Source organism: Rutidosis leptorrhynchoides, chromosome 8, assembly GCF_046630445.1.
Source record: "Rutidosis leptorrhynchoides isolate AG116_Rl617_1_P2 chromosome 8, CSIRO_AGI_Rlap_v1, whole genome shotgun sequence".
Classification (NCBI taxonomy): domain Eukaryota; kingdom Viridiplantae; phylum Streptophyta; class Magnoliopsida; order Asterales; family Asteraceae; genus Rutidosis; species Rutidosis leptorrhynchoides.
In genome coordinates this window covers 98,392,163-98,417,124 of record NC_092340.1, presented here as the reverse complement: position 1 = coordinate 98,417,124, position 24,962 = coordinate 98,392,163, and positions in this window count along the sequence as shown.

The following is a 24,962-nucleotide window of genomic DNA, read 5'->3' as shown; positions in this document are numbered from 1 at the left end:
TCAACTTGAGAAAGTTCTTAAAAGATATGGAGTAACTCATAAAATCTCCACCGCATATCATCCACAAACAAGTGGACAAGTTGAAAATACTAACCGAGCTTTAAAACGTATTCTAGAGAAAACCGTAGGATCAAATCCGAAGGAATGGTCCATTAAATTGGAGGATGCACTCTGGGCTTTTAGAACAGCCTACAAAACTCCAATTGGAACCACACCTTTTAGACTTGTTTATGGAAAAGCATGTCATCTTCCAGTAGAAATTGAACACAAAGCATTTTGGGCTTTGAAGACATGTAATCTTGATTTACATGAAGCCGGACGTCTACGATTAAGTCAACTAAACGAATTAGAAGAATTAAGACATGAAGCATACGAAAATTCGTTAATCTATAAGGAAAGAACGAAGAAATGGCATGATAAAAGAATCAGAAGTTCAAAAGAATTTAAAGAAGGAGACAAAGTTCTTCTTTTCAATTCACGATTCAAGCTATTTCCTGGAAAATTGAAATCAAGATGGTCTGGACCATTCATAGTCAAAAGAGTTTTCCCATACGGAACGATAGAATTAATAAATTCAAATGAGATTGAATTTAAAGTTAATGGTCACAGAGTTAAACATTACATACATGGTCCGATGGAAGTCGACAACGAAGTTAATCACAATTTCGACACCACAGCTAACTAAGTGTGGGGAGAATCAAGTCTTTAAAGGATAATATGTATTTCTGTTAGAGTTAGATTGTCTGTTTTCGAGTAAATCTCGAAAATGGAACCCGAATGGTCTTTCCCTAGCAGACCCTAAAGAACTAGTCTTCTCTCCCCATTCTGAATTTTTATTTTTTTTAGGTTTTTACGAAATGAAGACTGCCTGTGAACTAAACCATGGTCTAATGCTACACGCTTTGATCACTAAACGTAATAATGACATACTCCCGAGTGAATTAGTATCAGTAATCAGAGAAAGAATGGACGGAGTTAGAAAAGAATCCAGATGCGAAGATAATAAGTTACAATTTGGTAAAGGAAAATCAAAATCCGCAGCGAAAAGAAGAGCACGACACCTAGAAAGATGTCACAAATGCGGAAAATGGTCACATGGAGGTAAATGTTCAAATAATCAAACCTATTCAAATACCGAATTTGTTACTTTATGCAGAGACGGACCGTTCATATGTTTAGAAGAAAAGACACTGAATGCTCGAGGTTACGCCTATGTAGCCATGGAAAACCAATTAAACCGACTATCTTATGAATGGAATAGATCATATAACTAAGAAATCTATTTCACAGGTATGTCTGTACAGTTTTTATTTTTATTTTTATTTTTAACCTTTTGATAATAAATGCTAATTTGTTCGCTAAAAAGTATTAAATTGGTATTGAATAAAATTAGGTTTGGCGACCGAAATTATTGATATCATTCAAAAATTTATTACATCACTGCGAAATTTAACGTTTATTCTTAAGGTATAAATATCTTTAATCAATCAACCCAAAATATTTCAAAAATTCGTCATGAGTTAAATTAGGTCTTGGAACCGAAATTACTTTACCGAAAAGAGGGGTGCATATTTTTGATAATATTTGATTGATTAAAGTGGGATAAAAAGACAAAAAGATTTTTAATTTTATTTTTACCATGTTTTTAAAATTAATATTTAAATCTTAAATTAATATTGTAAACTTTGTAAAAACAATATTTTTAAAATTGTAAATATTTGAATTTTTAAATTAAGTTTGGTGTGAATTTTTAATTTTTAAAATATGAATTTTTAATTTTATGCATTTCAAATTTTAAGTTTGGTGTGAATTTTTAATATTAATTTTGAATTTTATATTTAAGTTGTGTGAATTTAAAAACAAAAATTTACTTTGTCTCATTAAGTTAAAAATATGATTTTTAAAATTCGTCGTAAGTTGAAGACTAGGTCTTTGAACCGAAATTGCTTTACCCGAGGGAGGAACGAGAACTTTTATTATCATTATTTTTAATCTTATTGAATTAAAGTATGCCAAAAACATTATAAAAAAAAACCCAAAAATCTTTACTTTTAAAAACCGCGCTTTGATTTGACAAATTTTAAAATTTTGTCGAGGGACAGACTAGGACAACGATCCGAAACGCCCTCGCTCCTAAAGGAAAACAAAATTTTTAAAATTTAATTAATTATAAGTTTTATAAAGCATAAGGTTTTATATAAAAAAAAAAAAAAAAAAAGAGCTGAAAACACTGTAGCCGGCACCCCATGCGATCGCATGGGGTTTACACACCAACCTCATGCGATCGCATGAGGCTGGAAAACTGGCCAGATCAAAAACTCTCAGCGAGTCTGTTCTTCACCACAACACACACACATACACCCGAAACTCACCCAAAAATTCACCAATTTTCGCCATTTTTCCACCGTAATTCGTCATTTTTCTTGCTCTAATCATGCCTAGATTCTCATTCTTCAGCAAATTGGTAAAAATTACACTCCTAAACTCTATAAATTCCTAGTTTTTGTGATAATTACCAATTTTTTACCTAATGCAATTTTGTTAATTTCTAGTGTAATTAGTGTTAAATTGTTAGTATTTTATGCATGTATAACCTAGATTGATGCTATTTAACATGATTTGAAGTCAAAAACTTCAAAATTTTTAGAAATCTAGGGTTTGTGTTCTTGAGCAATTTGGGGCTTTTTGATATAAACAGGTTATGGCCGATTTTTGTCATGAATTATTGCTAAATTGAGTAGTGTAACATGTTTAGATAGTTAAATAATCCAAACAATGATCCTAAACATGATTTTTGGAGATTAAAGTGAACTTTTTAAGTCCAAAATCCATGAACTTAATTAATTTGATATATTTGCCATTTGAGACTTGTTTAATTATTAATAATGAATATTTTGACATGTTATTTGAGTTAAATGCTTATGAATTTTGTATACATTTTCATATGTGCTTATTTGAAAAGTGTAGAATTGTGAAAAATTGTGAAAATGTGTATAAGTTTAATTTTGATTTAACATGTTATAGTGATTGTTTTAAGTTGTTATTTTGCTAACACTAATGCATATTTGGATGCACAATTTTTGTGTTTAATGTGTTTTACAGAGAGCCGATACTGGAGGTTCAGGAGCATCATCATCTAGACGACCAGCACCAGCACAAGAACCACAGCCAGAAATGCAACACGAACAAGAACCACAACAGGAACAACAACAGCCTGATCAGCACATACCTTATTATGATCTGGTATAGTTTGTTGATGAATTCATAGTATTCCCAATGAGGCCGCCAGTAGAATTCCCAACGATTCCTGAGCACACTCTACATCCTAATCTGAGATTTGATAGAAGATGGAGAGATTACGAGACATATCAAAGGAACAAATTCAAATTGGTAACAAAAAATGTAGAGGTGCCAAGGGTAATTGATTGGGCCCCTTTGGAAACGGTTCATCTAGCTGACCGTGTTAGACAGCTTTTAGTTCAAAGGTATGGCAGTTCTTCTTTTACAGATTGGGAACGTCTTTTCACCATTCGTAGACCTGTATATAAGGAATGGTGTGTTGAGTTGATGAGTACTGTATCACTTGATACAAATATAGTTAGGATAGATGATAGAAGATTTCTTAGGTTTATCCTTGGCGGTAGGATGTACAGAATGTCCATGCTGGACATGGCCAGGGCCTTACAGATATATACTCCTGGTGAGTTGCTATTACCTGATTGTACAAACTTGATTCATTATGGTGAAAGGGTAGATAGTAACTTTGACGCTGACGCCATTTGGAGGCGTATGTCACATTTTGATGTTTTTACACGAGCAGGAGGACACTCCTATACACATATTGACAGAGCCGAGCTTCGTATTATTCATAGATTTTTGGCCAACTCGATTACACAAAGAGGTCATAATAAAGAAAAAATTACCTTATATGATTTATTCTACCTAAAGTGTATTCGGGATCCTAGAAGCTTTGTCAATATCCCTTACTGTGTTGCTTTTTATTTATCTAAAATGGTAGAGGGAATGCAGGACGGGAGTATAATAGGAGGAGGTATTTTTGTTACTCTCATTGGAGAGTATTTAGGTGTTGATAGGAACCAAGGGGGTCCATTACAGATTTGTAGAGAACAGGTTGAGCCCTTAGGATTGAAAGTTTATGTGGGTGCTAAGGTATTGAAAAGTAGACGTAACCAGGCAGTACCCTATGAGGGAACTCATCCTCAGGTAGAGAGAGGCTCAGACGAGGAAATGGAGGAGGCGAAAGACATTAGGGATGTCTTTCGAGATGCTATTCTTGACGTCCATGTTCGTATAGATGAGGAAGCAATGACGAACGCGGCAAGACATAGTATGTATGAGCAGTGGAACTCCGAGCGAGTATACGAGGATTATAGGCGACGCCAACACGATAGCTGGTTAGTTCATCAGCACCAAATCATGAGCCAGCTATCATATCAGGTACCAAATAACTATGTACCTACTCGACCTGCTCATTTTCCGCCACATAGCCCCGATATCCGACCACCCTTTAACCAGTATGACTATAACCAAGCCTATCAGAACACCTATAACCAACAATGAAACCCACCCGATGAGATGAACTGGAACCCCTATCCAGACTGATTTAGTTCCATTTGGTTATTTTTATGATTATTATGTTTTTATCTTTTGACTTTTTCATGTTTAAACTTATGTTATTGGATAAATTTGTGTAATTTTTTTATTATTATTGTGTACTAATATTTCATATTTAGAATTTGAAAGTGGGATATTAAGTCCCATTTCAAATTGCCATGCATGATTATACTTGTATATATGTATATTGTCGATTGTTCAAAACAGGGTAAAACAGCGCATTTTCAAAGACTGGCATTAAGTTCAGCAAAAGCTACTAATTTTGACGACAAGATGACAAATAAATGTGATGTAACAACAGACGAAATGAACAAATGATGTGCACCATTTATCATTCAGCAAACAAACGCCAATATATTTGGAAACTTTGGTAAAAATTTAATCATTTTCACACAAATCACCCTCAATAATTTAAATTGTTACTGATTTCTTGCAAATGAGGGCATTGCAAGATCTTAAGTGTGGGAAGGGGTTAAATTCTTTCGGATTTTAAAATTTTTATCTTAAACACTTGGTTACCATTAAAAATACTAGTAAAGCAGTAGTTGTATTAGAATCTAGTGCTCTCTGATAATAAAGAACAGCCCTAGTCTTATATACTGACTACCCAATTCTAGTAAAATTTTTAAAAATTTTCAATTAAATGAACTCAAAATCATGTTTATACATATTTATGAACGATAAAACTAGGTTTTAACACCGAAATTATTGTTACCTCGGAAAGGACATAAATTGAGAAACAAACCAAAATGTTAAAATTCATTTAAAATGGAATAGAGGACGATAAAAAGGAAAATAAAAGCCAAGTGTGGGAAAATTTACCAAGTTATCTTAAACATATGTCACATATATCTGTAACAAATAACTGAAAATACTTTTGCTTTGGGCTAAACTAAACTGTTTTACCCGATGAAAGAAAAGAAGAGATGGATCTACACGATGAATCAATTCCATCATTAAGAGAAAGTAAAGTCTTCCGAAAAAGAAACGCGCTTCTTGATTTAGGTCATGAAGTTGTCGTCCAGACCAGCTGTAGGTTGACGAAAAATCTAGAAAAGTCATCACTAAAATCAGCAGGAAATCCACGGACCTCAGCATTAAACAGGGTCGCTAAGTGGTCAGATTTATCCTGATCATGAGAAGGATTTATCTCGTACAATGGGGGGGCACCATACAAATTAGCTGGATAAGACTAATGAATCAGATCCCCAAAAAGGATAATCTCCTTAAAGATTAAAAATCAGCTTTTAAGACTGATATTACTCAATCCTAGAGATTGACCTTAAAGATTGAGAATTACAAACTCATGGAATTCGATGATATCTAAACTCGAGCTTGAACGAGAAAATATTTTGATCAAATTAAAACCAATTTGTTTTCTGAAAACCCATTTTCGATGCGTTCATTACCATCGAACGTAAAATCCTAGGAATTCACCTGGAATTCATTAGGTCACCTGAACTAAATCGGGTGTCAACCGTAGGAACGGTGGTTGCATAGTGGTCAAAGACAGGACCTTGTGCCAGACCGAAAAATCATAAGGGTGAGCTTTACTATTGCTCCTACCAAGGATAGTAATTGCATCCGACACGTTATAGACCATAACTAAAAGCATGTCAGGGGACATTACCTTAACAGTTGCTTGTTCAATGCTTTCCTTTACAACCGGACGGTAGTTTATCGAAAGGTAATATACGGGACAAGTAAACTGGACGTGTTGCTTTCCAAATACAAGGTTAGCAAGTGGGTGACACAAAACCGCAAGTTTTGAGCTAAAATTTTCAAATCTGAAACCCACCAAACCCACAAAAATATTTTGCAAACACCGGTAAAGGGTTATTTCGGAAAACTTATCTAGGGTAAAAACTAGATTTAATTTTCAAAAGATCAAATGTTTTCATAAAGATCCAATTTCCTTAATGGATCTAAATTTTTATAGTCATGTGGGACTGTAAACCATATCGTTACTACCATTGTTTATACCGCCGTATAGAAATCACTGATGTACAAAGTGTGAAGAATAAAGAAGTGATTCTAGTATTTCAAGACAATATTGCTTGAGGACAAGCAACGCTCAAGTGTGGGAATATTTGATAATGCTAAAAACGAACATATATTTCATAGCATTATTCCTCAAGAAAGACAAGCTTTTAGTTGCAATTATTCTATTTACAAGTGATATTCGTTTAAATAATAAAAGGTGAAGACAAAAGACAGATTCGACGAATTGAAGACGCAAACGACCAAAAAGCTCAAAAGTACAAAAGACAATCAAAGAGGTTCCAATTATTGATAAGAAACGTCTCGAAATTACAAGAGTACAAGATTCAAAACGCAAAGTACAAAATATAAAATTGTACGCAAGGACGTTCGAAAATCCAGAACCGGGACCGGAGTCAACTCTCAATGCTCGACGCAACGGACTAAAAATTACAAGTCAACTATGCACATAAATATAATATAATATTTAAATAATTCTTATAATTATTTAATATATTATATTATTTATAAAACGTCGGCACAAGGAAACAAGCAACATGTGAGCTCTCCCAGCTGGCCATGCGATCGCATGGCCAGGAAGATCCATGCGATCGCATGGCATGAAAAGTCAGGCCACATCTCCTATAAATTCGCAGTTTGGTGAACCAAAATATCATCTATCTCTCTTCTCTCATATATACGTAAAATATATATATATAATTTATATTTTAATTTTAATTTTAATTATAATTCTAATAATAAGGGTATGTTAGCGAATATTGTAAGGGTGTAAGTCGAAATTCTGTCCGTGTAACGCTACGCTATTTTTAATCATTGTAAGTTATGTTCAACCTTTTTACATTAATGTCTCGTAGCTAAGTTATTATTATGCTTATTTAATCCAAAGTAATCATGATGTTGGGCTAATTACTAAAATTGGGTAATTGGGCTTTGTACCATAATTGGGGTTTGGACAAAAGAACGACACTTGTGGAAATTAGACTATGGGCTATTAATGGGCTTTATATTTGTTTAACTAAATGATAGTTTGTTAATGTTAATATAAAGATTTACAATTGGGCGTCCCTATAAATTACCATATACACTCAATCGGACACGATGGGCGGGGTATTTATATGTACGAATAATCGTTCATTTAACCGGACACGGGAATGGATTAATAGCCACTAGAATAATCAAAACAGGGGTGAAATTACATTCAAGGGTAATTGGTGTAATTGTTAACAAAGTAGTAAAACCTTGGTTTACACGCAGTTGATAACCTGGTGTATTTATTAAACAAAGTATTAAAACCTTGTTACAATTCGAATCCCCAATTAGTTGGAATATTTAACTTCGGGAATAAGGATAATTTGACGAGGGCACTCGCACTTTATATTTATGACTGATGGACTGTTATGGACAAAAACCAGACGGACATATTAAATAATCCAGGACAAAGGACAATTAACCCATGGGCATAAAACTAAAATCAACACGTCAAACATCATGATTACGGAAGTTTAAATAAGCATAATTCTTTTATTTCATATTTAATTTCCTTTATTTTATATTTAATTGCACTTCTAATTATCGCACTTTTAATTATGGTACTTTTTAATTATCGCAATTTTATTTTATCGCACTTTTATTGCAATTTCATTATCGTTATTTATTTTACGCTTAAAATTAAGTCTTTTATTTATTTAATATTTTACATTAGGTTTTAACTGCGACTAAAGTTTTAAAATCGACAAACCGGTCATTAAACGGTAAAAACTCCCTTTTATAATAATAATATTACTTATATATATGTTTGTATTTTTATAAAAGTAAATTAATATAGCGTTGAGCTTTGTTTAAAAAAAGATTCCCTGTGGAACGAACCGGACTTACTAAAAACTACACTACTTTACGATTAGGTACACTGCCTATAAGTGTTGTAGCAAGGTTTAAGTATATCCATTCTATAAATAAATAAATATCTTGTGCAAAATTGTATCGTATTTAATAGTATTTTCTGTAAAAATATAAGCTATTTTATATACTACTCTGCTAAAACATCACGGGACTTGTAGGACTTTGAGTCGGAACGGGATTGGTTAGTGCATAGGTTTATGTGAACTAATCATGTACTAATTGTTTGTGTTGTGTTTAGCAATCATCAAATGAGATAGACGTTGTACTAGCGAGTTAACGCGACGTGCTCGCGTAACAATGACTAGCTACCATTGTTACGGGTGCAAATCATGTCAAACAAGCAATGTACAACGATTGTTGAGCAAGATGGGGTAGTGTGGTATATGTATATATATATATATACATACGTGTTATATCTTTTCGTTCCATTGGTTAATCTATTTCATTTCTTAAGAATGAAGACGGAAGATGAATACGGAACGGAAGGGCCTACTCATGAAAGGAAGGGCGAGTTAGAGGTAATGGTTGAAGCCGCGATTGAGCAATGCGTCTCGGGTTTCGCCAACGGAGTTGGTCAAGTAGTCAAAGAGTCTATCGAAGGACGAGTAACCGAAATGGTCCGAGACCAAGTAACTAAGGTTGTAAGGGAAGAGTTTGAGAAGAGGTTTTCTAAACCTCGAGGTAGTAGTAATGAGGATGTACTTGCAAGATTGGAGCCAAGTGCTCCTGGTAAGAGGACAAGAAGTGCGCCTGAAGGCGTCGGAAACGTGAAGAAGAGGAGTAAGGGAGGTCATGTACCTACGTGTTATAATTGTGCTGAAAAGGGTCACCTGTCGCGTGATTGCACGCTTGCGCCTCCTAAAGACGACATCTGCTTCAAGTGTCGAAGAAAGGGACACCGAAGGTCGGAGTGTCCCGAGTTATTTAATAATCAAAGTAGAGGTGTACTTGAGGCGGCTAGTAGCATGAAGAAGGGAGCGTCGGGCCCCGGTGGGTTGAAGTGTTACAAATGTGGGCAAAGGGGACATAAGGCTCGCGAGTGCCCGTCGGGCAAGAAGTTATGTTTTTACTGTTGGAAGGAAGGGCACCAAAAGCCAAAGTGTCCTAAATTGATTGCTAAAAGAAATTGTAAGTTGGGGGATTTCGCGCCTACGGGTTATGATCATCTACAACGAGGTTATATGACACGCGATTGTGCAAATATGCCTTCAAGTACGATCATGTGCTTTAATTGCCGGAAGGAGGGACACAAAAGGTCGGAGTGTTCTAAATCGTTCGCCGATCGAGTTAAGAGGTTAGAGCGCGAGTATTCGATGGATAGTGAAGCACAGAAGTCCAACGATGATGTTTCAGGTATTTTCGTCTTTGGTACAAATATGCCTTATTATTGTTTATTGTGTGTCGATGGATTTGTGTATGTATTAGAGACTTAAACTTTGTTTCGAGATCTAATTAGTCTCAAGTGAACGTAATTTATTTTCAAAGGTACTCATAAGGGTGCGGGGTTAGTGAGCTCGGTGAAGATTCGGTTTGTTGGTGGTTTTGATGATAGTGCGTCGGGGTGGCGCTTGAGTCTTTGACTCGTTGGAACGCGCCCTGGGGACGAATGCATGGCGGTAACACGTAGTATTGACACGGGTGACGTTCCTAATGGAAGTCCCTATAGTGACGTTTGGTTGTCGGGCGAAGGGCGTAAGACTTGGTGCAACCAAGCATTCTTTAGTGTTAGGAAATGTTTCTACCAAGCCATAGGTATGTGCATTGGTGTTCGATTATTAGAGCGTTTTGCTTTCGTGTTGAAGTTGTTGAACCCTAAGGTTCGACGGGTGGATAGATCCCTTGAGATCGAGTGTTTTGGGTCTCGATGTATGTTGGAAATGGAGTCTACGGGACGCAACGTTAGGTGCCTCTTTCATACCTACTAGCGTGGTATTCGACTCCTATGGTGTTGCGGTTACATTGTACTTAGGGTACCGGATAGAAACCCTTAGGTACATGAGTGACTAGGTGGAAATTTGACAAACTATAGCAATTGGATTATTGCAAGTGTAAGGTTTGTGTAAATTGTGGTAGACTCTTCGTTCAAGAGTTTAAGGATAGGTTAAATTCCTTCGTATGCTCAAGGTTGGAGCAAGATTATGGTAACGTGCGTATTAAGAGATGCAAGACGGGTGAACCTCGTCTCTCTCATAAGATTTACGGTAATGCGATTTGGCGCATTAGTTGTTAGGTTAGTGGTCACTCTTTCTGCGAAAGTGAGCATGTGTTTATCGTCGGAATTTATTGTTAAGGACGAATTCGCGAGAATTCAAGGACTATGACCAATGAGGATATTGGTTGTGTATGTTGATAAGTGGTCATTCCACGGGATGCTATTATTCGATGATGTGGTTACGAAGCGGAGTCCTAAGTGGGGGAGTTTGTACTCTTGCATGAAGGTGTTCTATTGCAGTGATATTTGGACGATGCTCGTAGGGATTCGAAGCTAGTGTTGAGACCTACATTGGTCGATTGTGGTAAAAGTACGATTTGGAATAAATTGTACTTATGGTTTTTGGATTTAAATTATCACTGCAGTGGTAAGGTGGTAAATCTCATTGAGAGATAATTTACGTGTTCGACAAGCAAGGTAAGATCCCTCGGTAAAGGGATGTGTATGCCGGATTCTCTTCTAGGGAATTATTGTTGTGTCTATGAGTAATGTGGGTGGTTCTTAGCTCGATTGTGATAGCCGTGTGGTTACCTTTGAGAATAGAGTAATGGGACTTTGAGAAAGGTTACGATGCCTCATTATCGTATACTTTGGGTGGTAGTTACACAATAGCCATTTTGTGAACTACAAGGTGATTATGTGGTGTTTATTTGGGGTTATCTCTATGTTGATCGCGTTTGACTTAAGATAGGTGACGAGGGATATCCGGAAGGATTAGCTCTTCGTTGACCACTCGTGGTTGTGAGTGATAGCCGATTTTTACTCACACGTTGGTAAATAGTGATGCGATAGCCGTGTTTCGCTCACATATGGTTGGTAGTGTTGCAATAGCCGTTTTTGCACACTACGGATATATCACGATAGCCGTTTTTGTACACCATGGGTTTCGTGTGAACTAACCTTCGCGTTGTTGGACTTGAGAACCACTGGTTGTTTTAAGCTCTGATGGTTCGGTCGTAAGGACCATGTTGTGTGATTAGTGATGTAATAGCCGTATTTTGCTCACGTAATGAAATGTCCCGTTCTTATTGATTAAAAACGTTCCATATTAATTGATTTCGTTGCGAGGTTTTGACCTCTATATGAGACGTTTTTCAAAGACTGCATTCATTTTTAAAACAAACCATAACCTTTATTTCATAAATAAAGGTTTAAAAAACTTTACGTAGATTATCAAATAATGATAATCTAAAATATCCTGTTTACACACGACCATTACATAATGGTTTACAATACAAATATGTTACATCGAAATCAGTTTCTTAAATGCAGTTTTTACACAATATCATACAAACATGGACTCCAAATCTTGTCCTTATTTTAGTATGCAACAGCGGAAGCTCTTAATATTCACCTGAGAATAAACATGCTTTAAACGTCAACAAAAATGTTGGTGAGTTATAGGTTTAACCTATATATATCAAATCGTAACAATAGACCACAAGATTTCATATTTCAATACACATCCCATACATAGAGATAAAAATCATTCATATGGTGAACACCTGGTAACCGACATTAACAAGATGCATATATAAGAATATCCCCATCATTCCGGGACACCCTTCGGATATGATATAAATTTCGAAGTACTAAAGCATCCGGTACTTTGGATGGGGTTTGTTAGGCCCAATAGATCTATCTTTAGGATTCGCGTCAATTAGGGTGTCTGTTCCCTAATTCTTAGATTACCAGACTTAATAAAAAGGGGCATATTCGATTTCGATAATTCAACCATAGAATGTAGTTTCACGTACTTGTATCTATTTTGTAAATCATTTATAAAACCTGCATGTATTCTCATCCCAAAAATATTAGATTTTAAAAGTGGGACTATAACTCACTTTCACAGATTTTTACTTCGTCGGGAAGTAAGACTTGGCCACTGGTTGATTCACGAACCTATAACAATATATACATATATATCAAAGTATGTTCAAAATATATTTACAACACTTTTAATATATTTTGATGTTTTAAGTTTATTAAGTCAGCTGTCCTCGTTAGTAACCTACAACTAGTTGTCCACAGTTAGATGTACAGAAATAAATCGATAAATATTATCTTGAATCAATCCACGACCCAGTGTATACGTATCTCAGTATTGATCACAACTCAAACTATATATATTTTGGAATCAACCTCAACCCTGTATAGCTAACTCCAACATTCACATATAGAGTGTCTATGGTTGTTCCGAAATATATATAGATGTGTCGACATGATAGGTCGAAACATTGTATACGTGTCTATGGTATCTCAAGATTACATAATATACAATACAAGTTGATTAAGTTATGGTTGGAATAGATTTGTTACCAATTTTCACGTAGCTAAAATGAGAAAAATTATCCAATCTTGTTTTACCCATAACTTCTTCATTTTAAATCCGTTTTGAGTGAATCAAATTGCTATGGTTTCATATTGAACTCTATTTTATGAATCTAAACAGAAAAAGTATAGGTTTATAGTCAGAAAAATAAGTTACAAGTCGTTTTTGTAAAGGTAGTCATTTCAGTCGAAAGAATGACGTCTAGATGACCATTTTAGAAAACATACTTCCACTTTGAGTTTAACCATAATTTTTGGATATAGTTTCATGTTCATAATAAAAATCATTTTCTCAGAATAACAACTTTTAAATCAAAGTTTATCATAGTTTTTAATTAACTAACCCAAAACAGCCTGCGGTGTTACTACGACGGCGTAAATCCGGTTTTACGGTGTTTTTCGTGTTTCCAGGTTTTAAATCATTAAGTTAGAATATCATATAGATATAGAACATGTGTTTAGTTGATTTTAAAAGTCAAGTTAGAAGGATTAACTTTTGTTTGCGAACAAGTTTAGAATTAACTAAACTATGTTCTAGTGATTACAAGTTTAAACCTTCGAATAAGATAGCTTTATATGTATGAATCGAATGATGTTATGAACATCATTACTACCTTAAGTTCCTTGGATAAACCTACTGGAAAAGAGAAAAATGGATCTAGCTTCAATGGATCCTTGGATGGCTCGAAGTTCTTGAAGCAGAATCATGACACGAAAACAAGTTCAAGTAAGATCATCACTTGAAATAAGATTGTTATAGTTATAGAAATTGAACCAAAGTTTGAATATGATTATTACCTTGTATTAGAATGATAACCTACTGTAAGAAACAAATATTTCTTGAGGTTGGATGATCACCTTACAAGATTGGAAGTGAGCTAGCAAACTTGAAAGTATTCTTGATTTTATGAAACTAGAACTTTTGGAATTTATGAAGAACACTTAGAACTTGAAGATAGAACTTGAGAGAGATCAATTAGATGAAGAAAATTGAAGAATGAAAGTGTTTGTAGGTGTTTTTGGTCGTTGGTGTATGGATTAGATATAAAGGATATGTAATTTTGTTTTCATGTAAATAAGTCATGAATGATTACTCATATTTTTGTAATTTTATGAGATATTTCATGCTAGTTGCCAAATGATGGTTCCCACATGTGTTAGGTGACTCACATGGGCTGCTAAGAGCTGATCATTGGAGTGTATATACCAATAGTACATACATCTAAAAGCTGTGTATTGTACGAGTACGAATACGGGTGCATACGAGTAGAATTGTTGATGAAACTGAACGAGGATGTAATTGTAAGCATTTTTGTTAAGTAGAAGTATTTTGATAAGTGTATTGAAGTCTTTAAAAAGTGTATAAATACATATTAAAACACTACATGTATATACATTTTAACTGAGTCGTTAAGTCATCGTTAGTCGTTACATGTAAGTGTTGTTTTGAAACCTTTAGGTTAACGATCTTGTTAAATGTTGTTAACCCAATGTTTATAATATCAAATGAGATTTTAAATTATTATATTATCATGATATTATCATGTATGAATATCTCTTAATATGATATATATACATTAAATGTCTTTACAACGATAATCGTTACATATATGTCTCGTTTAAAAATCATTAAGTTAGTAGTCTTGTTTTTACATATGTAGTTCATTGTTAATATATTTAATGATATGTTTACTTATCATAGTATCATGTTACCTATATATATATATCCATATATATGTCATCATATAGTTTTTACAAGTTTTAACGTTCGTGAATCACCGATCAACTTGGGTGGTCAATTGTCTATATGAAACATATTTCAATTAATCAAGTCTTAACAAGTTTGATTGCTTAACATGTTGGAAACATTTAATCATGTAAATATCAATCTTAATTAATATATATAAACATGGAAAAGTTCGGGTCACTACAGTACCTACCCGTTAAATAAATTTCGTCCCGAAATTTTAAGCTGTTGAAGGTGTTGACGAATCTTCTAGAAATAGATGCGGGTATTTCTTCTTCATTTGATCTTCACGCTCCCAGGTGAACTCGGGTCCTCTATGAGCATTCCATCGAACCTTAACAATTGGTATCTTGTTTTGCTTAAGTCTTTTAACCTCACGATCCATTATTTCGACGGGTTCTTCGATGAATTGAAGTTTTTCGTTGATTTGGATTTCATCTAACGGAATAGTGAGATATTCTTTAGCAAAACATTTCTTCAAATTCGAGACGTGGAAAGTGTTATGTACAGCCGCGAGTTGTTGAGGTAACTCTAGTCGGTAAGCTACTGGTCCGACAAGATCAATAATCTTGAATGGTCCAATATACCTTGGATTTAATTTCCCTCGTTTACCAAATCGAACAACGCCTTTTCAAGGTGCAACTTTAAGCATGACCATCTCTCCAATTTCAAATTCTATATCTTTTCTTTTAATGTCAGCGTAGCTCTTTTGTCGACTTTGGGCGGTTTTCAACCGTTGTTGAATTTGGATGATCTTCTCGGTAGTTTCTTGTATAATCTCCGGACCCGTAATCTGTCTATCCCCCACTTCACTCCAACAAATCGGAGACCTGCACTTTCTACCATAAAGTGCTTCAAACGGCGCCATCTCAATGCTTGAATGGTAGCTGTTGTTGTAGGAAAATTCTGCTAACGGTAGATGTCGATCCCAACTGTTTCCGAAATCAATAACACATGCTCGTAGCATGTCTTCAAGCGTTTGTATCGTCCTTTCGCTCTGCCCATCAGTTTGTGGATGATAGGCAGTACTCATGTCTAGACGAGTTCCTAATGCTTGCTGTAATGTCTGCCAGAATCTTGAAATAAATCTGCCATCCCTATCAGAGATAATAAAGATTGGTATTCCATGTCTAGAGACGACTTCCTTCAAATACAGTCGTGCTAACTTCTCCATCTTGTCATCTTCTCTTATTGGCAGGAAGTGTGCTGATTTGGTGAGGCGATCAACTATTACCCAAATAGTATCAAAACCACTTGCAGTCCTTGGCAATTTAGTGATGAAATCTATGGTAATGTTTTCCCATTTCCATTCCGGGATTTCGGGTTGTTGAAGTAGACCTGATGGTTTCTGATGCTCAGCTTTGACCTTAGAACACGTCAAACATTCTCCTACGTATTTAGCAACATCGGCTTTCATACCCGGCCACCAAAAATGTTTCTTGAGATCCTTGTACATCTTCCCCGTTCCAGGATGTATTGAGTATCTGGTTTTATGAGCTTCTCTAAGTACCATTTCTCTCATATCTCCAAATTTTGGTACCCAAATCCTTTCAGCCCTATACCGGGTTCCGTCTTCCCGAATATTAAGATGCTTCTCCGATCCTTTGGGTATTTCATCCTTTAAATTTCCCTCTTTTAAAACTCCTTGTTGCGCCTCCTTTATTTGAGTAGTAAGGTTATTATGAATCATTATATTCATAGATTTTACTCGAATGGGTTCTCTGTCCTTCCTGATCAAGGCATCGGCTACCACATTTGCCTTCCCCAGGTGGTAACGAATCTCAAAGTCATAATCATTCAACAATTCAATCCACCTACGCTGCCTCATATTCAGTTGTTTCTGATTAAATATGTGTTGAAGACTTTTGTGGTCGGTATATATAATACTTTTGACCCCATATAAGTAGTGCCTCCAAGTCTTTAATGCAAAAACAACCGCACCTAATTCCAAATCATGCGTCGTATAATTTTGTTCGTGAATCTTCAATTGTCTAGACGCATAAGCAATCACCTTCGTTCGTTGCATTAATACACAACCGAGACCTTGCTTTGATGCGTCACAATAAATCACAAAATCATCATTCCCTTCAGGTAATGACAATATAGGTGCCGTAGTTAGCTTTTTCTTCAATAACTGAAACGCTTTCTCTTGTTCATCATTCCATTCAAATTTCTTCCCTTTATGCGTTAATGCAGTCAAGGGTTTTGCTATTCTGGAAAAGTCTTGGATGAACCTTCTGTAGTAACCAGCTAGTCCTAAAAACTGGCGTATGTGTTTCGGAGTTTTCGGGGTTTCCCACTTTTCAACAGTTTCTATCTTTGCCGGATCCACCTTAATACCTTCTTTGTTCACTATGTGACCGAGGAATTGAACTTCTTCTAACCAAAATGCACACTTTGAAAACTTAGCGTACAATTCTTCCTTCCTCAATACTTCTAACACCTTTCTCAAATGTTCACCGTGTTCTTGGTCATTCTTTGAGTAAATAAGTATGTCATCTATGAAAACAATGACAAACTTGTCAAGGTATGGTCCACACACTCGGTTCATAAGGTCCATGAACACAGCTGGTGCATTAGTTAAACCAAACGGCATGACCATAAACTCGTAATGACCGTAACGTGTTCTGAAAGCAGTCTTTGGAATATCATCTTCTTTCACCCGCATTTGATGATACCCGGAACGTAAGTCAATCTTTGAATAAACAGACGAGCCTTGTAGCTGATCAAATAAGTCATCGATTCTCGGTAGTGGGTAGCGGTTCTTGATGGTAAGTTTGTTCAACTCTCGGTAGTCGATACACAACCTGAATGTACCATCTTTCTTCTTGACAAACAAAACAGGAGCTCCCCACGGTGATGTGCTTGGTCGAATGAAACCACGCTCTAAAAGTTCTTGTAATTGGCTTTGTAGTTCTTTCATCTCGCTGGGTGCGAGTCTGTAAGGAGCACGAGCTATTGGTGCAGCTCCTGGTACAAGATCTATTTGAAATTCAACGGATCGATGTGGGGGTAATCCCGGTAATTCTTTCGGAAATACATCAGGAAATTCTTTTGCGACGGGAACATCATTGATGCTCTTTTCTTCAGTTTGTACTTTCTCGACGTGTGCTAGAACAGCATAGCAACCTTTTCTTATTAGTTTTTGTGCCTTCAAATTACTAATAAGATGTAGCTTCGTGTTCCCCTTTTCTCCGTACACCATTAAGGGTTTTCCTTTTTCTCGTATAATGCGAATTGCATTTTTGTAACAAACGATCTCCGCTTTCACTTCTTTCAACCAGTCCATACCGATTATCACATCAAAACTCCCTAACTCTACTGGTATCAAATCAATCTTAAATGTTTCGCTAACCAGTTTAATTTCTCGATTCCGACATATATTATCTGCTGAAATTAATTTACCATTTGCTAATTCGAGTAAAAATTTACTATCCAAAGGCGTCAATGGACAACTTAATTTAGCACAAAAATCTCTACTCATATAGCTTCTATCCGCACCCGAATCAAATAAAACGTAAGCAGATTTATTGTCAATAAGAAACGTACCCGTAACAAGCTCCGGGTCTTCATGTGCCTCTGCCGCATTAATATTGAAAACTCTTCCACGGCCTTGTCCATTCGTGTTCTCCTGGTTCGGGCAATTTCTAATAATGTGGCCCGGTTTTCCACATTTATAACAAACTACATTGGCATAACTTGCTCCGACACTACTTGCTCCGCCATTACTCGTTCCGACACCATTTGTTCCTTTCGTTCTATTAACCCCTGGTCCGTAGACCTCACACTTCGCCGCGCTATGACCAATTCTTTTACACTTGTTGCAAAATTTGGTGCAGAACCCCGAGTGATTCTTTTCACACCTTTGGCATAGCTGCTTCTGATTGTTGTTGTTGTTGCGGTTATTATTGTTGTTGGGATGATTGTTGTAGTTGCTGCTGTTGTTGTTGGGTCGTTTGTTGTAGTTGCGATTGATGTTGCGATTGTTGGGATAATTGTTGCGATTATTGTTGTAATTGCTGTTGTTGTTGTATTGGTGATTCTTATCACCGTTTTCCTCCCACTTTCTTTTGACTTGCTTCACATTGGCCTCTTCAGCAGTCTGTTCTTTAATTCTTTCTTCAATCTGGTTCACGAGTTTGTGAGCCATTCTACATGCCTGTTGTATGGAGGCGGGCTCGTGTGAACTTATATCTTCTTGGATTCTTTCCGGTAATCCTTTCACAAACGCGTCGATCTTCTCTTCCTCATCTTCGAATGCTCCCGGACACAATAGGCACAATTCTGTGAATCGTCTTTCGTACGTGGTAATATCAAATCCTTGGGTTCGTAACCCTCTAAGTTCTGTCTTGAGCTTATTGACCTCAGTTCTGGGACGGTACTTCTCGTTCATCAAGTGCTTGAATGCTGACCACGGTAGTGCGTACGCATCATCTTGTCCCACTTGCTCTAGATAGGTATTCCACCATGTTAACGCAGAACCTTTGAAGGTATGCGTAGCGTACTTCACTTTGTCCTCTTCAGTACACTTACTTATGGCAAACACCGATTCGACCTTCTCGGTCCACCGTTTCAATCCGATCGGTCCTTCGGTTCCATCAAATTTTAAAGGTTTGCAGGCAGTGAATTCTTTGTAGGTGCATCCTACACGATTTCCTGTACTGCTAGATCCAAGGTTATTGTTGGTATGTAGCGCAGCCTGTACTGCGGCTATGTTTGAAGCTAGAAAAGTACGGAATTCCTCTTCATTCATATTCACGGTGTGTCGAGTAGTCGGTGCCATTTCCTTCAAAATAGTCAAATGGAACAAGTTAATCATACAGAATATTAAGAGTAGTTAATAGTATTTCGTAGCATAATATGAACTCATTTATAAAAGCTTTTTCTTCATATTAGCGTTTTATAAGTTTAAATTCGGGTAGTACCTACCCGTTAAGTTCATACTTAGTAGCTAATATACAATTCAACTACTACAATTCTATATGAAAAACTGATTATAATAATATTTCGCGTTCAAACTTTTACACAATATTTTACAAACTTACAATACCGCTTATTTTACATATAGCATGAAATATAGCACACAATAAATTTGATACAAGATGGTTGTGAAGATAATTCTAGCTAGTACACAAGTCGTTCAACAAAGGCAATAAAGACACGTAATTCATACGTCCAGAAACAAGTCATGCATTCTGGTTTTACTAGGATTACTTCCCATCCTTGGTCTTGTGGAACATAACCGTTATGGCCGTTGATAAGACAGCGTGTTGTAACGTCGTCAAAGGGACGAGGGTTACGTAATGTCCAACAGTCCCGTAACAATCTAAAAACCTCATTTCTTACCCCAATTACCGACTCCGTCACTTGAGGGAACGTTTTGTTTAATAGTTGTAGCCCGATGTTCTTGTTCTCACTTTGGTGAGAAGCGAACATTACTAATCCGTAAGCATAACATGCTTCTTTATGTTGCATGTTAGCCGCTTTTTCTAAATCACGAAGTCCAATATTCGGATATATTGAGTCAAAATAATTTCTTAACCCATTGCGTAAAATAGCATTTGGGTTCCCCGCAATATATGCGTCAAAGTAAACACATCGTAACTTATGGATTTCCCAATGTGATATCCCCCATCTTCCGAACGAAAGCCTTTTATAAACCAAGGCATTCTTGGAACGTTCTTCGAATGTCTTACAAACTGATCTCGCCTTAAATAGTTGTGCCGAAGAATTCTGACCGACTCTAGGCAAGATTTCATCAATCATGTCTCCGGGTAGGTCTCTTAAAATATTGGGTTGTCTATCCATTTTGTGTTTTTATACTGTAAAATAGACAAGAGTTAGATTCATAAAAAAATACTTATTAATACAAGCAATTTTTACATATATCATAAAGCATAAGCACACTATATTACATATATTACACCACACGAATACAACTATCTTATTCCGACTCGCTTGTTTCTTCTTCTTCGGTTTTGGTTCGTTTTGCCAAGTTTCTATGGATATATGATGTTCCCCTAATACGAGCCGTCATTTTCCACATTGGTTTAGAAAAACCTGGTGGTTTAGAGGTTCCCGGGTCATTGTTACAACTTAAGGACTTCGGGGATTGACGATACATATAAAGTTCATCGGGGTTGGAATTAGATTTCTCTATTTTTATGCCCTTTCCCTTATTATTTTCTTTTGCCTTTTTAAATTCAGTTGGGGTAATTTCTATAACATCATCGGAATTCTCGTCGGAATCCGATTCATCGGAGAATTGGTAATCCTCCCAATATTTTGCTTCCTTGGCGGAAACACCATTGACCATAATTAACCTTGGTCGGTTGGTTGAGGATTTTCTTTTACTTAACCGTTTTATTATTTCCCCCACCGGTTCTATTTCTTCATCCGGTTCCGATTCTTCTTCCGATTCCGATTCTTCTTCCGGTTCCGACTCTTCTTCCGGTTCCTCTTCGGGAACTTGTGAATCAGTCCACGAATCATTCCAATTTACATTTGACTCTTCATTATTATTAGGTGAGTCAATGGGACTTGTTCTAGAGGTAGACATCTATCACATAATATCAAACGCGTTAAGAGATTAATATATCACATAATATTCACATGTTAAAAATATATAGTTTCCACAAAATTTGTTAAGCAATCATTTTTCAAGTAAACACGGTCGAAGTCCAGACTCACTAATGCATCCTAACAAACTCGATAAGACACACTAATGCAAAATTCTGGTTCTCTAAGACCAACGCTCGGATACCAACTGAAATGTCCCGTTCTTATTGATTAAAAACGTTCCATATTAATTGATTTCGTTGCGAGGTTTTGACCTCTATATGAGACGTTTTTCAAAGACTGCATTCATTTTTAAAACAAACCATAACCTTTATTTCATAAATAAAGGTTTAAAAAACTTTACGTAGATTATCAAATAATGATAATCTAAAATATCCTGTTTACACACGACCATTACATAATGGTTTACAATACAAATATGTTACATCGAAATCAGTTTCTTGAATGCAGTTTTTACACAATATCATACAAACATGGACTCCAAATCTTGTCCTTATTTTAGTATGCAACAGCGGAAGCTCTTAATATTCACCTGAGAATAAACATGCTTTAAACGTCAACAAAAATGTTGGTGAGTTATAGGTTTAACCTATATATATCAAATCGTAACAATAGACCACAAGATTTCATATTTCAATACACATCCCATACATAGAGATAAAAATCATTCATATGGTGAACACCTGGTAACCGACATTAACAAGATGCATATATAAGAATATCCCCATCATTCCGGGACACCCTTCGGATATGATATAAATTTCGAAGTACTAAAGCATCCGGTACTTTGGATGGGGTTTGTTAGGCCCAATAGATCTATCTTTAGGATTCGCATCAATTAGGGTGTCTGTTCCCTAATTCTTAGATTACCAGACTTAATAAAAAGGGGCATATTCGATTTCGATAATTCAACCATAGAATGTAGTTTCACGTACTTGTGTCTATTTTGTAAATCATTTATAAAACCTGCATGTATTCTCATCCCAAAAATATTAGATTTTAAAAGTGGGACTATAACTCACTTTCACAGATTTTTACTTCGTCGGGAAGTAAGACTTGGCCACTGGTTGATTCACGAACCTATAACAATATATACATATATATCAAAGTATGTTCAAAATATATTTACAACACTTTTAATATATTTTGATGTTTTAAGTTTATTAAGTCAGCTGTCCTCGTTAGTAACCTACAACTAGTTGTCCACAGTTAGATGTACAGAAATAAATCGATAAATATTATCTTGAATCAATCCACGACCCAGTGTATACGTATCTCAGTATTGATCACAACTCAAACTATATATATTTTGGAATCAACCTCAACCCTGTATAGCTAACTCCAACATTCACATATAGAGTGTCTATGGTTGTTCCGAAATATATATAGATGTGTCGACATGATAGGTCGAAACATTGTATACGTGTCTATGGTATCTCAAGATTACATAATATACAATACAAGTTGATTAAGTTATGGTTGGAATAGATTTGTTACCAATTTTCACGTAGCTAAAATGAGAAAAATTATCCAATCTTGTTTTACCCATAACTTCTTCATTTTAAATCCGTTTTGAGTGAATCAAATTGCTATGGTTTCATATTGAACTCTATTTTATGAATCTAAACAGAAAAAGTATAGGTTTATAGTCAGAAAAATAAGTTACAAGTCGTTTTTGTAAAGGTAGTCATTTCAGTCGAAAGAACGACGTCTAGATGACCATTTTAGAAAACATACTTCCACTTTGAGTTTAACCATAATTTTTGGATATAGTTTCATGTTCATAATAAAAATCATTTTCTCAGAATAACAACTTTTAAATCAAAGTTTATCATAGTTTTTAATTAACTAACCCAAAACAGCCTGCGGTGTTACTACGACGGCGTAAATCCGGTTTTACGGTGTTTTTCGTGTTTCCAGGTTTTAAATCATTAAGTTAGCATATCATATAGATATAGAACATGTGTTTAGTTGATTTTAAAAGTCAAGTTAGAAGGATTAACTTTTGTTTGCGAACAAGTTTAGAATTAACTAAACTATGTTCTAGTGATTACAAGTTTAAACCTTCGAATAAGATAGCTTTATATGTATGACTCGAATGATGTTATGAACATCATTACTACCTTAAGTTCCTTGGATAAACCTACTGGAAAAGAGAAAAATGGATCTAGCTTCAATGGATCCTTGGATGGCTCGAAGTTCTTGAAGCAGAATCATGATACGAAAACAAGTTCAAGTAAGATCATCACTTGAAATAAGATTGTTATAGTTATAGAAATTGAACCAAAGTTTGAATATGATTATTACCTTGTATTAGAATGATAACCTACTGTAAGAAACAAAGATTTCTTGAGGTTGGATGATCACCTTACAAGATTGGAAGTGAGCTAGCAAACTTGAAAGTATTCTTGATTTTATGAAACTAGAACTTTTGGAATTTATGAAGAACACTTAGAACTTGAAGATAGAACTTGAGAGAGATCAATTAGATGAAGAAAATTGAAGAATGAAAGTGTTTGTAGGTGTTTTTGGTCGTTGGTGTATGGATTAGATATAAAGGATATGTAATTTTGTTTTCATGTAAATAAGTCATGAATGATTACTCATATTTTTGTAATTTTATGAGATATTTCATGCTAGTTGCCAAATGATGGTTCCCACATGTGTTAGGTGACTCACATGGGCTGCTAAGAGCTGATCATTGGAGTGTATATACCAATAGTACATACATCTAAAAGCTGTGTATTGTACGAGTACGAATACGGGTGCATACGAGTAGAATTGTTGATGAAACTGAACGAGGATGTAATTGTAAGCATTTTTGTTAAGTAGAAGTATTTTGATAAGTGTATTGAAGTCTTTAAAAAGTGTATAAATACATATTAAAACACTACATGTATATACATTTTAACTGAGTCGTTAAGTCATCGTTAGTCGTTACATGTAAGTGTTGTTTTGAAACCTTTAGGTTAACGATCTTGTTAAATGTTGTTAACCCAATGTTTATAATATCAAATGAGATTTTAAATTATTATATTATCATGATATTATCATGTATGAATATCTCTTAATATGATATATATACATTAAATGTCTTTACAACGATAATCGTTACATATATGTCTCGTTTAAAAATCATTAAGTTAGTAGTCTTGTTTTTACATATGTAGTTCATTGTTAATATATTTAATGATATGTTTACTTATCATAGTATCATGTTACCCATATATATATCCATATATATGTCATCATATAGTTTTTACAAGTTTTAACGTTCGTGAATCACCGATCAACTTGGGTGGTCAATTGTCTATATGAAACATATTTCAATTAATCAAGTCTTAACAAGTTTGATTGCTTAACATGTTGGAAACATTTAATCATGTAAATATCAATCTTAATTAATATATATAAACATGGAAAAGTTCGGGTCACTACACGTAATTGGGTAGTTGCGTATTAGCTATGTTTACGCACTACTAAGGGTGTTAGATGGTAAGTGTTATCCGTAAGGATTCGTCTTTACTTGGTCTTCATCGTTTGGGTTGTTGACCTTAG